General features: G+C 22.3%; 1 protein-coding gene across 5 annotated transcripts in view; it reads right to left on the reverse strand.

Annotated features, from left to right (window-relative positions):
* LOC132929105 (small conductance calcium-activated potassium channel protein) overlaps positions 1-18,297 on the reverse strand; it is a 244,790-nt gene that overhangs the window by 131,511 nt on the left and 94,982 nt on the right. The gene's annotated exons all lie outside the window — the stretch shown is intronic.

Here is an 18,297-nt window from a genome sequence, read left to right on the forward strand (position 1 = left end):
GATAACAAATTTTGAATAGCATGGACTAAATTATAGACTTATAAAATATTTTAGTGGCACATATTATATCCGATTAATGGAAAATATTAAATTGAGATATAGAAACAATACAACCAATAGAAATCTTCTCGTGTTTGTATGGAAAGGGGTTTGTTTCATAAAAGACGAATGGAATTATTTGAACATTAAATGTTGCTGAACGATAGAATAATAAAATTAATTACTTTTAATTACTCATCTTGGTATTTAAAAATATAATATAATATTATTAATAATGAAAAATATTTAATTCTTTATTAAAAAAAAAAAAAAAAAATACGAAAATTAGACATTATTGGAGTAATTAATTATTGTTACCATGGTTATAAAAAAAGAACAAATTAACAATCTTAATAATTATAACTTAAATTATATTCTGAGTGCCATTGATTATATGAACTTTTAAAATTATATCAAGTATTATTTTTAAAATAAATGTACTATCATATTTTAATAATTTTGAAAAGTATTATGAAAAGATTAATTTTATTCATTATTTTATACATTTGTTTGTATATTAAATTTTAATAAAATATGATTCTAAAAGAACTAGTCTATAACTTACTTTCTGAATGTTAAATTTTTAAGTCGTTTCTAGACATTTCTGCAATACTCATAACATTATTATTATAAAACTAATTATATACTTTGATCCTACAATTCAAAAATAATTTTTTATTATCGAATTCTATTATATTAATGACTAATCATTATACACTTTTAGTTTATAATAGTGATTATGTTCTAAGTTCATATAATTAAGGTATAAAAAAAATCAAGTAATTATACCATATAATTTCATTATTAAATTAATATTTTTAATGAAATAAAAACAATTTTATTATCAATTTTAATTAAAAAATAAATTTTAACTTTAGAAATTTTTATTCCTACTATTATTAAACTACCTTTAAAAATATAATGTTCAAAACAGTTATTCTTTTATAAAGTATTATATTATTAAATACTTTCATAATGTATAATATTTTTTATAAATTGTTTGTATTTTTATATTTTAGCTGAGATATTAACATTTGATTTTTAGTCCGATTCATTGGCTATAGCCAATACATTTAAATACAAGTAAAAGTACAAAAAAAATAATAATAATAAAAAAAAAACATTTAAACACTGACTTAAATTATTATTAAAAAGTTCAGTTATTATTTTATTAATGCATAAATATTTTTTTTTATTGACGATGCGTTTAAATATAATATTGCAACATTAATAAAAGACACAGACAGTCGAATCTAAACTATTTATCTCACCAAACAAAATAAAACGATAAAGAAGTTTGTCTTTGAAAAAACAATACCATAGTATCTATCTATACACTGGCGGAATGTATTATATATTTTTTTTATAAAACAAGAAACATATTTCCATTGTCATTTTGAGTTACTGAATCGATTTATTCATTTTAATGGTTTCAAGTGAAAATTAATATTTTCCTCTAATAACTAATCATGACTTATAACTTATAATATATATGTTAATTATAGATATATATACTCATCTGTATGCATAGTACGATGATATAAGTTTTTAACAAATGTATACCATACGTTTAACATATACCTAATTCATTAAAAAATAAAACAAATTGTATACAATTGTTTAGATTTGGTCATATATATGTGATCTATTTGTATTGTGAAATTTATATATGAGTTAATTAAAAATCATTTTATTAAAAAAATAAAATAAATTATACATCTTACTGTGTATTTGTTAACCAGTTTGGGTTTTAATTTATAATCTATGTGAATAACCTTTGAGTAGTTTAATTTTAACATAATGTACACACTAACTTTCATAACGCACTGTAATTTAAACAAAAAGTAAACAATGCTTTATCTTTGAGAAACAAAACAACTGATTCAAATAGAAATTCAGTTTCTAAAAGTGTCAATTTTAGGTATGATGTGGTTTGACGTTTTTAATTCTTAAACTTTTATAAAATTACGTGAATACCTATATTTATAATACGTAAATTCTTATCGAAGAAATATTGAAATAAAATAAAATATAACAACTATCTTCGTTAATATTTTTAGTGAAATACTATTATTAAATTAATATATGTGTGAATCTAATATGGATTTCGAGTACTTTCAATAATTTATTAAAACGTTTATTTTACAATACTTTTTAAAATAACGAATACCCATATTGCGCGCATAAAAATTTAACATGAATTAACATTTAAAATATTTTTAAACTGTTGATTTTAACCAAATTTGTTTAATTTTTTTTTTTTTTTAGAAAGCATAAAGACATTTCTATTCAACAATTATTTTAGTAAGAGAGATTGTAAGAGGTATTTTTTAATTTAATTTTTAATTAATAAACGTCAATATTAGTTCAACATTTAATTAAACACTAATAATATCAACCATATTGTATTTGTTTAGGTTAAGTTACTTTTACTACTTAATATGGTTGGTAATATCTGTATATCTGTTTGAGGTTTTTTTTTTTTTTTGTACTGTAGTACTCGCATTATATTGTGTATAACGTATATTTTATGCATAAACAAATTCGTATTTTAATGATATTTGTATAACATTAGATGCATAAATTATCATAATATATTAAACAAATATAAACGAGCATATTATATTTTCAGGGTATTACCTATATTTTAAAATTAAGATATTATGTTTCTCGATTTTTGATTATTCAAAAATGTTCTGGTAATAAAAATAAAGCAACATAATATGTAGGGATGATGCCCAACTTATTTTTCAATTTTCTTATATCAACTTTTAAGATAAATTGAGAAACCACAGTGGACCAACCTATATAGTTCTTATTTTAAAATTAACATTATTTATGATTATATTTATATCCCTTAACTAGGTTTTGTTATGATACCATTTTTGGTTCCAAACTTTAATTAATTTATAAATATTATTTTTGTATAATGTACTCTATTTGGCAAGGTACTTTTTTTATTTTGTTGATGATTAACCAACGCTAATTTTTTTGGTGATAAATTCAGAAAATATTTTAAAAATATAATATCAGCATGACTGATTTTCTGAAAATAACAGGTTATTAAAAAACTAAAAATAAGTATGTACAATTTATTCTTAAAAACAACTCAGGATCAGTTTATAAGTCATCCTCGATATGATGATTTATATAGGTACAATAATATGTTAAAATATTGTATTATTAAAATTAAAATTAAATAAGTTGTATTTACAACTCAACACGAAAATATAATTTTTAATCATAGAACATAGGAATATTATCAAAAACTGATTGAAATGGCTGATTTTTGTTTTGCTTCAGATACATATTACATTTCATAAAACAATAATATATAAATATTATATATTGATAGTAAATAATATACTGAAAAATTATATTGTCTCGTTTTAAGGGAGCTTTGTTTTAATAAGTTTCCCAATAATTCTGCGCAAAGTAAAATGTCGTTTTTTTTTTTGAAAACCTGCCAATATGTCGGCTTCCGGTAGGATTGGATGCGCACAACCAGACTACTACATCCGACGGTTTGATAAATGAAACGGTCAAAACCTGTGACGGACCACCTCAGAAAACTGGGTCGTCAATCACGGACCCATTGTGGGCTTTTGTGCATTGACGGCGGCGGTGGTGAAGCTCGCTAAAGTTTCCAAACAAATGGTTATTTTTTTCTTCGTTCTCATGTATATACATATATATATATATATATATATACGTATATTGCATTTTGCCCAAAGAGAGAAACTAACTCTCTCCGGGGCTTCGTCATCAATAAACAAACGTTTTGTCCGACTTCAATTAATCAACTTCGCTGACATGAATAGTTAACCACTATAATTCAGTGATGAACAAGTAATCGGGTCAAAGAATGAACGGGTAGTGGTAGGGTAGTCGGAAATAACACAAAAAAAAATAACTCGTCTCAATAGTAAAAAATATAGATGTATCGAAGACATTGAATAATCTGTCCTATGAGAGCTTTTGACTTAAATATATTTTTCAAAAACTTGAAAGAAAAATGCCATTTGTATTTTTAATAAACTTTAAACAAACGATGCCATTATTTAAGTTGAATTATTATTATTACTTTTTTTTTTTTTGTTATATATAGTGCTAAGTTAATTTAATTTTTTGTAGAAAAAAATTTTTTTTTTTTTATTGTAAATTATTGGCAGATAATAGTTATACTTTAACATAATACGCACAAATACATCCGAATGCGTTTAGTAAAATGTTTATCATTATTAAAAGAAATACGAAAAATGTTTCTTTTATAATCATTATTACGTTCATAATGAAAAACAAATCTTAAATTTACGAAGATGTATTTAAATTCATGAATATGTATCAGTATCCGTCTACGTTAAAAGAAAACACTGCATTGAATAAATTACTTAAGTCTTGTTTAAATAAACATATCACGACGAAATTGATCCTTTAATGGAATAGTTAATTGAAATTGTATGTAAGTATAATATGACCACCTATATGGCTATATAATTACATTACAGTACATTATTATTGATATTTATTATCACTCAATAATAATTATGATAGAAATAGATACAATATAGCAATGACGATTTATTGCACATTAACAGTGAGCGAAATGCTTATCGAAGAAGAAAATAGGCAAATACTAAATACCTTAATTTATATGCTATTTTATTGTTTTAAATATTATATAATATGATCTAAATATTTTAATTTTTTCAAATTTTATCAAATTTTGTCAAATTTAGTTCATTGTTAATTATTACATATTATAGTCTTATTTTTTTTTTATAAAAATTCGCTTACCAGCGATACTTTCATTTGTGAAATTTTTCTGTAATTAGTTATGGCATAATTTACTTTTTATATTAGTTATAGTTAAATGAAGCTAAAATTGAAATATTTACAAGCAATTTTGCTAATTTATGAATATATTTAAATTCTTTAACATCAAAAAAAATATTTAAGGTGGTGTATGATATAAAATTTGGATTCAGTTGATACATGGGAGTTAAAAGTAAAAAAATATTTTGAACTTTTCAAAATAATTATGGAAAAAAATGATAATTTTTACACAAAACCAGTTTTTGATAAATTTGATTTAGTTATTTATGTAAAATAAATTTAAATTCAATACAATTTAATTTCTTACAAAACATGCATATTAGCATTTAATATACTTGAGAAAATCTTCAAAATCGTTGGGTTTTTTTTGTACTATTTATAGACTTAATACAAAATTATTGAATTTGTTTTATATATTATTAAATTTATGTATAAATTATGTTTTTTAATAACAAATTGAAAATATAAAACAAGATTACTTGTTAGTTATTCATACCTTCGTAACAAATATCAAATGGTCACATTTTTTTTTATAAGTATTTAAATTCCCAATTTAAAAAAAATTGTCAATGAATTCATAAAAATGTACCAATTATTAAAAATTAAATATTTTAAGCTATTACTTTCTTGCCGTTTATTGAAATCTTCATTGCCATAATAAACCATATTACCACTGTTGATTTTATATAAATAATTTTCAATATTTTTGACAATAAGGTATAGCTTTTTTCTGATACATGCATTGTTTTAGTCATTAATAAAAGTTAAAGGTACTTATACCTTAAGTGCTTTGAGCTTAGTAATTGTCTATGTTTATTACTTTATATTATTGCATCTGTAAACCAAAGTTTAACTAATAATTAATTCGTGTTTATACTCCATTCTTGTTAGATAGCTACCAAAATTAAATTATCTCTATAATTATATTTGATTTATAATGCATTTTATGATATTAGGCGATGTTATATTATTCCTTGTTTTATATTTTTAGCATATTATATTATATATAAAAATCGTGTACTGAGCCCCTTTAAACTAGTGGTTTTTACTGTCATTTTTAAATTAAAATTATATAGGTACTTAATTATATTTCTTAATTTATAATAATTATAATATGTAATTTATTATAAATCAAATCAATTGACAACTGCAAATATTTTTTTTTTTTTTTTAATAATACATTCTAGTTAAATACACGACATCATATTTTATACATTTTATTTAGAAGAATATCAGAAAAAAAAGTTGTGTATTATTATATATAATAAAATATATACATTTATGTATTATATGTTTTTGAGTTGGATTTAAAAAAATTTTCTGACCATTATAGTTGCCATAGCAACCAAACAACAACTTCAATTTTATCGATTATCGTTATTATAATATTGTAACGATTATTTTTTTTTTTAACGATTTCGCGTAACCCATTTTGCATCAAACATAGAATTTTAATCAAATATTAACTAATAAATAAATAGTATTTTGATAACTGATTTTGAGTTATGAAATATACCGTATTTTTATTAGATTTTTTATATGCTATACGTATCTGTTACTTTAGAACAGAGACCACCAAAATTATATAACTCAATTTTTCATACAGAAGAGTTTTTGTTTATTTCTAGGAATTATTTACATCAAATCATGAGATATATATTTTGTAATAATATTCTCAACGTTTCAACATAATAAAACTGTATATTTATATTCATTATACTATTACAAAATCGATATGATTTATTTGCGTTAATTAAAATATATTCTTTATAAATTATGACCATTATCTATTATATTGAATGATTATTATAAATTGATAAAAAAAAAATAGCTGAAATAAAACCTTGACCTTAAATTATATTTGTTTATTTGAATATTACTTTCTTTAGTAAACAGAAGTTTATTAATCCTTCTGTTATAAACTTTTGTGCATTTTATCTTCCCTATACCTAATACAATAACCATGGCAACTAATAAATAAATACTAATTATAAATAACTAAAGACTTAAAATTCTACATTATTAAAAATAAGTTTTGTTTGTTTTATCTTTTTTTTTTAAAAAAAAGTTTTCCTGACATTATATCATCTAAACTTAGGTATATAGAATTACAGTTTTTGACATTTATATATCAGATAACATTGGCATAGAAGTTTTCTAGGAAACATATCTAACAGAGTACAATAATTTTTAAATTTTTTAAATTACGTACATAAATTAAATTTCAAGATGCAAAAGAGGTGAACAATGGACATATTTTGGTCACAGAGGTGAATTTCAGACTGCTCAGATGTTTTTATCCCACACTCATAGGAGGTTGGTAAGTGAAATAAGTAATGGCCAGAGTCTCAAAGGCATCGTACATAATAACGTTTAAAATCAAAATTATTAAAGCAGTTTAATGTATTGCATTTTAGAATCTGAGCAGAACTATACATTTTTTATTGATTTTGCAACGATGTGATTTATTTATTTAATTTTTACGCCATCTTGAAACACTTTCCTTGTCAATAAAAAAAATGATACAATTATCAACTTTGAAGAAGGTTTTTGGTAGAAGATTCAATCTAGGTTGTTATTTGGCGGATATAAAGTCGACATTTTTCAGTACTCCATAAAATAATTGAAAAAAAAACATATTTGAATATTTATTAAAATTTAAATTACATTATTGAAATAACGTTTAATAACATTGTTTACCAATAATTTAGATTGTCTACGTTCAAATTTCAAAATCGTATTTTATTATAAACAGCTATGTATAATCAAATTCAAATTTAACACATCTATTACAGTGGTATTATGCTTCTGAAATCTGACTATTAAATTCAAATATATACACAAGGGTTGCTGTCTAAAAGAAAGTATAAGAAACTTAAGACAAATTGATGTGATAGTTGGTTTAAAAAAATACAAAGGATGAAAGAAATAAAAATAAAATAATCAATAAAATATAGGTATATATCATTTATGCGTATATATTGTAAAAAGGTAATGTGAGTTAAGTAATGACGCATAATGTTTAAAAAGTAACCTAATTATAAAAAGTCTAGGTCTAACCCCGGAAACTGACTAACAAATACCTATTTGATAAATTAATTACATGTAGTTAAACTAGGTATCAAGAAATAAACGTTAGAAATAACTATGATATTATAATCATAACCATAACTACAGTTGTTGTTGTTAATACTATTTTAGGTACTATAACTACAAATCAATATTATTAATATTTGTTATATATTATAAGTATATGTTTTATTTATATAGTCAATCCAATTTATTTTATTTTGTGTAGAATCCTATTATTTTTAATTTCATTCTTATACATACAACTGCAGGGAAACTATAAAAATGTAAACACGTTCAGGTAACGCTAATTACTAAGCTGCAAATCGTTGTAAATAAGTTCTACGAGATGAGAAAAATGTTCAGGGTAAAATATATTCTAGCATATTTATTACTGAGAATAATTTCTTAAAAAAGGATTTAACCAAATTTTATTTTAATACCATCCATAAGTACTGCAATATATTTAAACTTTAGATTGATACTTCAACGAGTTCAACAAAATCTTTTATATGTTTTAATTAAGTTTATGTCGAGTCTTGAGTATTATTTTAATGGTCCATTAAGTTTTTCTTGTGTATATATTTAATAAAATAAAACATTTTCTGATGGTGTGTAAAAAAAAAAAAAAAAAGAACAATTGTAAAAATAAATAATTTAAAAACGGGCGATCTTTTGGAAAATAATGACAATATATTAAACAATCAATAAAATATGTTGTGGATTAGGAGCAATACTTCTAAATAGGCGTAATTACTACATACTTTAGTGGTGAGTAAATAAAATAATGTTGTTGGTAAAAATGAATTAATTGCTATGTAAATAAATATTAATTTTTTACAAGTAATTTTTAAATGTTAATAATTATTTTTTTAGAAAAAAAACTGATTTTTGTGTTTATAAATTGGACAATTACAGTTTTTACTGTTGTATTCATATTTTTTTTTATACACATTACTTATTGAAATTAATAGTCATAATTTGTTTCATAATAATATAAATTTATTATAGTTTTTTTATTTTACAATTTATTGCCGTCTATTTTAATGTAAACAATTATGGTATCCTTATACTAATAACACCTACGAAACCCATAATCGCTAAGCATACTGCTGCAGTATACTTACGTCAATGTACATATGTGATATAATATCTACAGAACAATTATTTAACATGGATTATCTTGAATAAATAAACCGTCTAATGGTGGCACTTTAAACCTGGAAAGTTATATGTTATGAAGGCACTTTTATTATAAATTACAATGTTAGCCTTGCAGTAAATCGCTACACCATTAACGCTCTAAATGTCTAAAAGGATTGCACGGGACAGCCTTAGAAGATAAATTCACAACCAGTGAAGGAAATCGGTTTCAAAGAAAATTTGTGAAACATGAGTTATACTTATTTAATTTTATATAATTTAATTGTGTATGAATAATATTTAAACAGAAATATGAGTGTATAATAAATTATATAGATAAGCTAATCATTAAATGTATATAATTATAATTTTTAGTCATTTTATAAAACAGATAAATAATGTGCCTACCTAATAATTAATGCTATTATAAATATTCTCAAATTTCGTAAGCATTATTATAAAATGACAACATTATGCAAAATACTTAAATATCTGTTTAATAATGGCCAATGATACCCTAAATGATCATTATCTACTGATAATATTGCACCCACGTACATAGACAAATGTTTCATTCGCTACTTACCCGATAAAGTGGTCCGAGGGATGTATAATTATTAAGTTGTGAACTTTAACCAGGAATTGAGTTTTATTCGTGTAAATTATGGAAAGAAAAGTATGTAGGTACGTTTAAACGTGTAGGGCTATATATATAGTTAGTTAATGATAAAATACGTTATTTTTTTAATTGAAAATTTCAATAAAAACAAAAATAATCATACTTTTATGTTATCGTGGTCTGTAAATTTGAAGAAATACGTAAATATGAGTGTTTATTATTTACATGGTTTTTGATAATATTTAATATCATTATTTATGTAGTCATAATATATTATAATATGATATAGTAGAAATCTATTTTGTTATAATCAAAACTTATTTAAATATATAAACATTGACCATATGAACAATTGTAACTACCTGATAAAATCTAAATTCTAAATATTATATTTTAATTAATTATTTTAAAGATCATACATATTTAAATAGTTTATTCGTATTCTCTATATACAAATAATTATTGTATTTCATATTTTGTTATATTTATTTAACTGAGAATTTTTCATAGTCGCAAGGAAAGTGTTTATTATATATTTATATAAATATAATGTTTAAGTTTTAGAGTATATTTTATTTACTGTAACAGAAAAAAAAAATATAAAAATATGAAAACGTATATTATTGAAGGGAATATTCTTGTTGTACACAAAAACTTCAAAGGTCTATACGCAACACTGTAAATAAGTTGAACAACAATACTTATTTAACAGTATTTATTATGATTTATTTTTTTATTATTTAAAAAAAACTTATTTTATAGTTATAATTAAAATAATAATAATTTGTTTGTACGTTTAATAAAATATAAAATTTAATTTAAAAAGTATCTATAATATCAAAATTAATTAAATAAATTATTTATTGTTAATATATTTTCTCATACCCATGTCCTATATGTATTCCAGGTATGGTTTATGTATTTTAAAATTCAGTTACGACAGTCGATGAAAATATGAAAATAAATGTTTTTTTTTAGAGAATGACTTTAAATATTATGTAAATAAGGGTAGTTTTATGTATAATACAGCAATTTATATTTGCTTAATTTTCAATATTCTTTATTATGATATACTTTAGTTATAAATTGAAATTTAAAAGGTTTTAAGAGAAATTGTATCCTATATACCTTATTTTTGGTGCATCTGAAGCAATTCCTGACGTATTATCGTATTTTATTATTATTTATAATAATATTTTAATATAATATGCTCATACAATTTGTCTTTATTTACAATTTGGTTTGGTGAAATTAAAACAATATTCTTTCAATCAATGAAAAATAAAATACACTACCCATGTGGAAGTGTGACCTTTATTGATCACAAAAGTAAATAAATTTGTAGTGACATCTAGTGGTGAACTGCGATGTTTCTATGAAAGTTTCCTGCACAGTAATATTTGTCGTGTAGATAGCGACTTATGTGCCATAAATGATATAAAAATAAATATAAGTATTTAATATTATTATTAATTTTTAAATTCATCAAATTATAGTTAATTATAATTTGTTTGTCTATAACCTAAATATAAATTGGCAAATAGTTTTATTATGATTTACTTACATTTTTTTTAAATGTATAAATAGAAAAATTATTATTAATTTAAGTTAAATTAATGCTATGTAAAATTAATTGATTTAATTGGCAAAAATAGTTAACAAACTTAATCGAGGTAAAAATATAAAATAACATATTTATTTACTCGGATTTACTATACCTACTATATTATATTAAAGTATTCAAAATTACACTTAAATACTTTCATATTATTGATCATAATAATATTATATTTTATCGTACAGGTAAATCATTATTATTGTTTTTTAATGTGTTTTTTATAGTGCATTAATAATTAATGTACCTGTATTGCCTATTCATTACGCCGTACAACTTATACGTTAAAAAACAATTTATAAGGTATCAAGTAAGTGGTACTTGTCTTGCGTCGATCATCTTCACGCATGGTAAAGTTTGTTTATTATTATAATTTATTTAACTGTTATACTATTTTTTTATAATTACTTAGAATGGTTATGTTTTAAATGTAACTTCAACAAAACTTAGTTTTTCAATTGATAAATAAAAACAACGAATTAAAAAATTTAAAAGATTTAAATAATAATTCTAAAATGGTTTTGTGATTTGTGACATAGAAGTATTATAGTACATTAAATATATTTATAATTTACAGTAATTTACTTTTTAGGCAATTATATACAATTAATAAATGTTATACAATAAAAATAATATAATATGAACAGGATATTCTTATAGGACTTGAAATATTTGAATTTTAGAAATCACCAAATGGTTACACTTTAAAAACAGGAATATAGGTATTTAGGATAGCTTGCTATCTTAATTTAGACCATGATAAATAAATAACTTCGGCTTATCACATAAACATTATAATGTCTATACCTAATACGCTTACCACTAAGCAGACTTAAGAAAATTTTAGATCCTATCATCGGTAAATTCTCAAGACTTATAATTTGATAAAGAAAAATCTTAAATTTAACATTACGATTATCAAATGTAACTACAGTATATAAATCTTAAGTGCCTCAAAAATTTTTAATCATAAAAATATCTAAGCTATCCATTAATTAACTTTTCGCTAACTATCTAATGTACCTATGAGACTACAACTACGTCTCAAACGAAAACTCAACTATGGAATTCGCAATGGTTTTAATTAAATCACTGTAAAAAACAATTTATTATTTTTGGGTTATGACGTGGCATATTGTCTTATCAATTCGTTAAAAAAAGTTTTTAGAATAAAGAAATAACAAAAAACCAAAAAAAACAAAGGATATTGTGTTAAGCGATGAATATATTCCAACTGTGTTTTATTTTTTTGTCTTGTATGTCTAATGACACTTTTTATTGTAAAAAATATTTTATTTATTTTTTAAATAATTAGAAAAATTTAATAATTTTTAAATTTACCTGGACATCTTCAGTGTGTATGCTAATATGTACTAACATGTATATGATTTAAATTATTCAATTATAATATTATGTCGTTGTTACAGTACTAAGGGAAAATATTTTCCACCTAATATCTCTTTCGAACTTATGATATCTATCAAAAAATGTATGTTTAGTAAACATTTAAAGCGCTATGAATTGTTCGAAAAAAACACATTATACGAGATCAACAAATGTTTCTAACACTAAATTTTCTTGGTTAATAATTTTCCATTAATTTTAAATAAAATTAATACACATTGTTAACAATTACGTAATTATGTAGTTTTTATTACACATACAAATATACAAGCTTTTAAGACATTTAAAAAATAATCTTTTCAAAAAGTCTCGACCAATAAATGTACATGTAAAATATAAATAGTACATATAACCTTTGGTAATGTGTTAATACCTAAACAAGTGTAAAAAATATATATATTATATTACTTTCCTCAAAATCTAAAATAAATAAACAAATTAATAAATATATTTATGTTAAATTATTATTTAACTAATTTACTTTAATTGTAGGTTAAAATATTAAAGAAAAACATACGTGTTCATACGAGTTTTCACTATTCCATGAAAACATTGCAATATAATATTCTTAACTTATTAATTACATTTTGATATAGTCTATTATTATTTGATGTATAATGTAATTACCCATATAATAATAATGATATAAACTAAGCGACTGCCGACTAACTACGAACTGCATACCAGCGATTGTTAAATGCAATTCTGTTGTACCCGACTTCACTGTAGAATCATTATAGTATTCTATGGCACATTCATAGTAAATCCCCAATTCGGAAATTTATATTTGTATCTGATGACAACTCATTAAACATGTATAACGATGAATTGATACCGATTGCATTATAATTTAATATTTATGTCAAGAATCGTTATGAGAGCAATATTATTTATCATTAAAATGTTACGTTTAAAATTTAAAAAAATTGTGTCGAAATATACAAGATTTTTTAATTAAGAAATATCACTTCAAGTATGTTGTGATGTTATAATATGACTTTGATATTGGTGATAACTTATAATTGCTATAATAAAATTATTAATAATTAATTAATAGTTTAAATAATATATTATTCTTTTTGTTTTTACCAACAGAATGTATGATCTTTACATTACTAACTCAGGCCATTTCAGTTGTGCTCTGCTCCAATAAGATAATCATATCGTATTTTAAATTGAATTATGTTATTATTATATATTTTTTTTTAAATAAATAAATTTCAATACTGTTCCTTTAAGTAATAGTGTCTTGAAATTAAACTTACTAAACTTACTTCTACAATATATATATATATATATTTCAAGTTTTTGTATTGTTCGTTAATATTTTAATTCATATATTGTTTTTTATAAAAATCAAAATAAGTAATATCAACTACAGATGTCTTACAACGGGTTTTTTTTAATGTAGTTTACAAACATTGTTATTTTGTAGCCTAACCAATAAAATGGTACAATACTAAGAAAGAAACATAGTATTTATCCTTGGGGAAAAAAAGAGTAAGTACTATAATATGTAGAATGTAGATAGGTTTCTACTACATACATTTTCAGAAAATAGATTTCCCTATTTATGTACTCCGTATTTTATTAGCAGTAGGTAATCCTAGTAGAAACGTTTTCTTTTAGTATATGCATCATGCCAATCATATAATACAAAAAAACTTCATAACATGGTATTTTTTTAATAATAAAAATAAATATCAGTATAAATTCTATTATAGTATTAACATTTAAAAAAAAATGACGGTTTATTTTAAATTAAATTTTGAAATGTGAACAATAATTTCAGAAAAAATTATCAATTGAGTGCGTATGTAAATGATACAGTTTTATGATTTTTATTTAGTTTATATGAAAAAAATTAATTTTAGAATAGATATTTTCGTATACACACAAATAACATATATATATTTTTTAATCTTTATAATTAAAGTAAATTTACCAAATTTTTATTTCAATTTATTAATGTATAATGTAAGTGTATTATAAATTCAGTTTATTATTTACACTTTACTTCAAAATCATATTTATAGACTAATCAATTTTATATATGTGGATAAAATGTTACATGGTACACCTAAAGGTATGTATTAAGCAGTCTCCTGAGTTATCTTAATGCAATGTTTACAAATGTTAATTACGAATAACTGCTATTCAAATTCACGAAGTTTAGCTTTCTATGAGGAAATTTACATTCCGTCTATCTAAGACCTAAGTGTATACAATGTATCAATACTATAGTAAAGTTATAGTACAGATAGATACGTACTTTGTAATAAATAATAATCGTAATGAAAATGTTATTTATAGCTAACAACTTTCGTTTGCCAAAATTAATTTAGATAATACATGTCTTTGAACAAAAAACCAAACCTCGAAATATTAATATAATCATAGATATACTACTAAATCAAACATAGCAAAGGATCGCTATTGGTATAGTTTTAAACTGAAATGCTAGTCCTGAACCTTATTAAATGGGTCAAAAGTTCAATGTAAGTGACTTTAAAATGCTGTCAATCCCTTAATCCCCATGTCAATTAAAAAATTATGTGTCATCTAATGCGGAAATGTTAAACTATAAACACGTTTAATACAATACCAATGGAAAATGCGTTCTTTTATTGGTTCCTTAATTTAAATTTAATTAATTTCTAAGAATAATAAATACACAAAACTTATTACATAAAAAACTTTAAAAAATCAACATGTATGAGAATTAACGTATGTACATTTTTATTATTAAACTATTGATTTTAATTTATCCTAAAATATTTACTTATTTTATTACCAATAATTTGTTTGGCATAAAATAACAACTGTACAACCAAAGTGGCAATATACTTAATACCAGTTTAATTATGGTCAAAGTACATAAAAATACGGTACTATATATATTATTATAAAAACTATAATAATATTATATGTAATAAAAATTGTGTCCAAGTCATAACTATTTGGTAGTTAATATTGAACAAAAATCACATAATTGCTTAATTTACTATATTATAGTGTACGAAATTTCAGTTTTTATAAATATTACGTATCATCGCTTGTAACTGTTTTTTTTTTAATTTAATATAACTTATAAAAGATTATTATATTTAATAAAGTATTCTTTTTTTTTTAACGAATTCAAAAAAATATACATGAAAAATATGGATATACATAATATTATAGTAAATCATAGCGCGGTTTAACTATTATTTTACATAAGTTTAAAAGTTATTTATCTTTTAAGTTAATAACTTTCACGAACATTTTCATAAATTTCAATTTTTAATCAATTTCCCACAGCACAAACTGCACTGAAATATTCCTATTTGGTTCTCAAACATACATTTTCATATAAATTTCATTGTTGTATGAGAAGCCTCGAATGTCTTCCTACAAGATTATGGTTTGTAATTTAGGTTTGGTCAGGACATGATAAGTAAATGAAACATATTTTGAAAGGGTAAGATAAGATTTCTGTTTAATATTCATTGTTTTAAATGTGCCGAAATTTTGTTCAACCTTCAGACAAACCAACTATGGTTAAGATATGTTTTTAAAACACACCCCGAGGTAGGTAGTTCAAATTTCTTGTACATAGTGTCAAAAATCCCGAGTGAGCCACAGCCTCGGGTGACCCGATGAAGTTCTTTCGTAGTTTGATTAAAAATGAATTAATACATTTTTTTTTAAATTAAAATACCTGTGTAATATTTGTTTTTTTTCTTGTATACAATTTATAATGCTTATTAAACCAAAACAGATAACAAACTTGTCTCATTATTTACAAATATAAATATATTTTATCACCAATCAGTCAACTAGAATAAAATATTTTTGTTATATACAAATATAACAAAATGACACTCTCTTAAAATATAGTAATGTCATATAGTAATAATTTTTTATAAATTATTATGTAATGTGTTATTAAATCAATTGATCTATTTTTACCCTATATTTCAATCACAAGTATGCTTAAAGGAGATAGTAAATCCCTGGAATTTTATTATTAAATTTGTATCGTAAAAATTTGTTTATCGATTTAAAAAAAAAAAACAATTGATAATAATTAATAGTAAAATACTATCAATTATTAATATATTCAATTTATTTATTTTAAGTGGATTATCATACAAGGTTTCTCGTGACTATTTTAAAATAGTTCATATTATATGCATAATATTAAATATAACCATTTAGCCATCTTAGTTAGGCTATGTATTTTATTTTAATATTTAAATGAAAATTATTAAAATTGAGTAATTATAAAATTTCCTACGCTAAGAGAGAAATTATGTTGTATGATAATAAAAAAATTAAAATTAATTTGTAGATAAAAATAAAGAAAATATAAATATGTCGTATTAACTTAATAATTATTATGAAATATTTTGTTTTTTGATGAAACTATTTATTTAATTACTTAATGAAGTCCCACTATGAAAGTACTCTGTCCTTTTTATTTATTTATCATTACTTAGATACTTAAAAAAACCTGGTGTATCTCACATTGAACACATTATTTTAAAGTTGAGAGATTTTTTCTTTAGAAACTTGGCATACATTTAAAACTGTAGTACTTTAATACAGAAACACTTAAATTGTATTATACATTTCATTTTTATTATTATTGTCGCTCATGCGGAAGAAAGAAATACTGTTTTTTAGGCTTTTCTATGATTTTTTTTCTGCTATTAAAAAAAAAATATATATATATATATATACATAATTGTATTTTTGTTCTGTTCTACTTCTTGTTGGCTACTTGAAAATTCTGTTTTTGAAAATCATGTCTAATAACTCTGAAGTCATAGTTTTCACACATTATATTTAAGTATGAACATTTTAATTATGCTTTATTCAAAAACAAATATATTTTGATTTTTTTAGTCATATTTGTATTACTTATCATTTAATTACCTACTCAGATAGCTACGTACACAGAAATTGAGTTGTAGAACGTTGATTAATTTAAACTTAGATTTTGGAATTTTTTTTTATTTTTGATAATTAAGAAAACATTTGTATGAAATCATATAAATTCTATTTTTAAAAATAATAAATATATAAATTACGAAATTTATATTATTTTTATAATAGTTTCATTTGATATTCTATCACAGTAGCTATGAATTATTAAATGGCATTTGATGAAGCGTATGGCTGTAGTCAGACGGGGGAGAAAAGGTGACTATAGGTAGCAAATGTTCGTAAACTAATCAATTCGGAATCAATAATGGTTGTAAATGCAACAAAAACCAATTGATTGTAAATTATTGATGATCATAATAAATTTAATATGGTATACTACTAGGCCACTAGGGTCATGCTTATAGTACTCGGGCTATATTAAAATGAACAGTGTTTAATAACCTAGAGCTATGGACTCGAAGCGATTAAAAAACGTTCACTTGGCTGTCGTAATCAGAATACGTATTCTACTGTATATTGGATAAAAAGTGTAAGGCGAGGGTAATGGGTCAAGCGTCGTCATCGCAGCTTTCATCAACAAATTCGACCAAGTATACAGAAAAAAAAAAAAAAAGAGAAAAATAGATGTAAAAAAAAAAAA

Source organism: Rhopalosiphum padi, chromosome 4 (assembly GCF_020882245.1).
Source record: "Rhopalosiphum padi isolate XX-2018 chromosome 4, ASM2088224v1, whole genome shotgun sequence".
NCBI classification, from domain to species: Eukaryota; Metazoa; Arthropoda; class Insecta; order Hemiptera; family Aphididae; genus Rhopalosiphum; species Rhopalosiphum padi.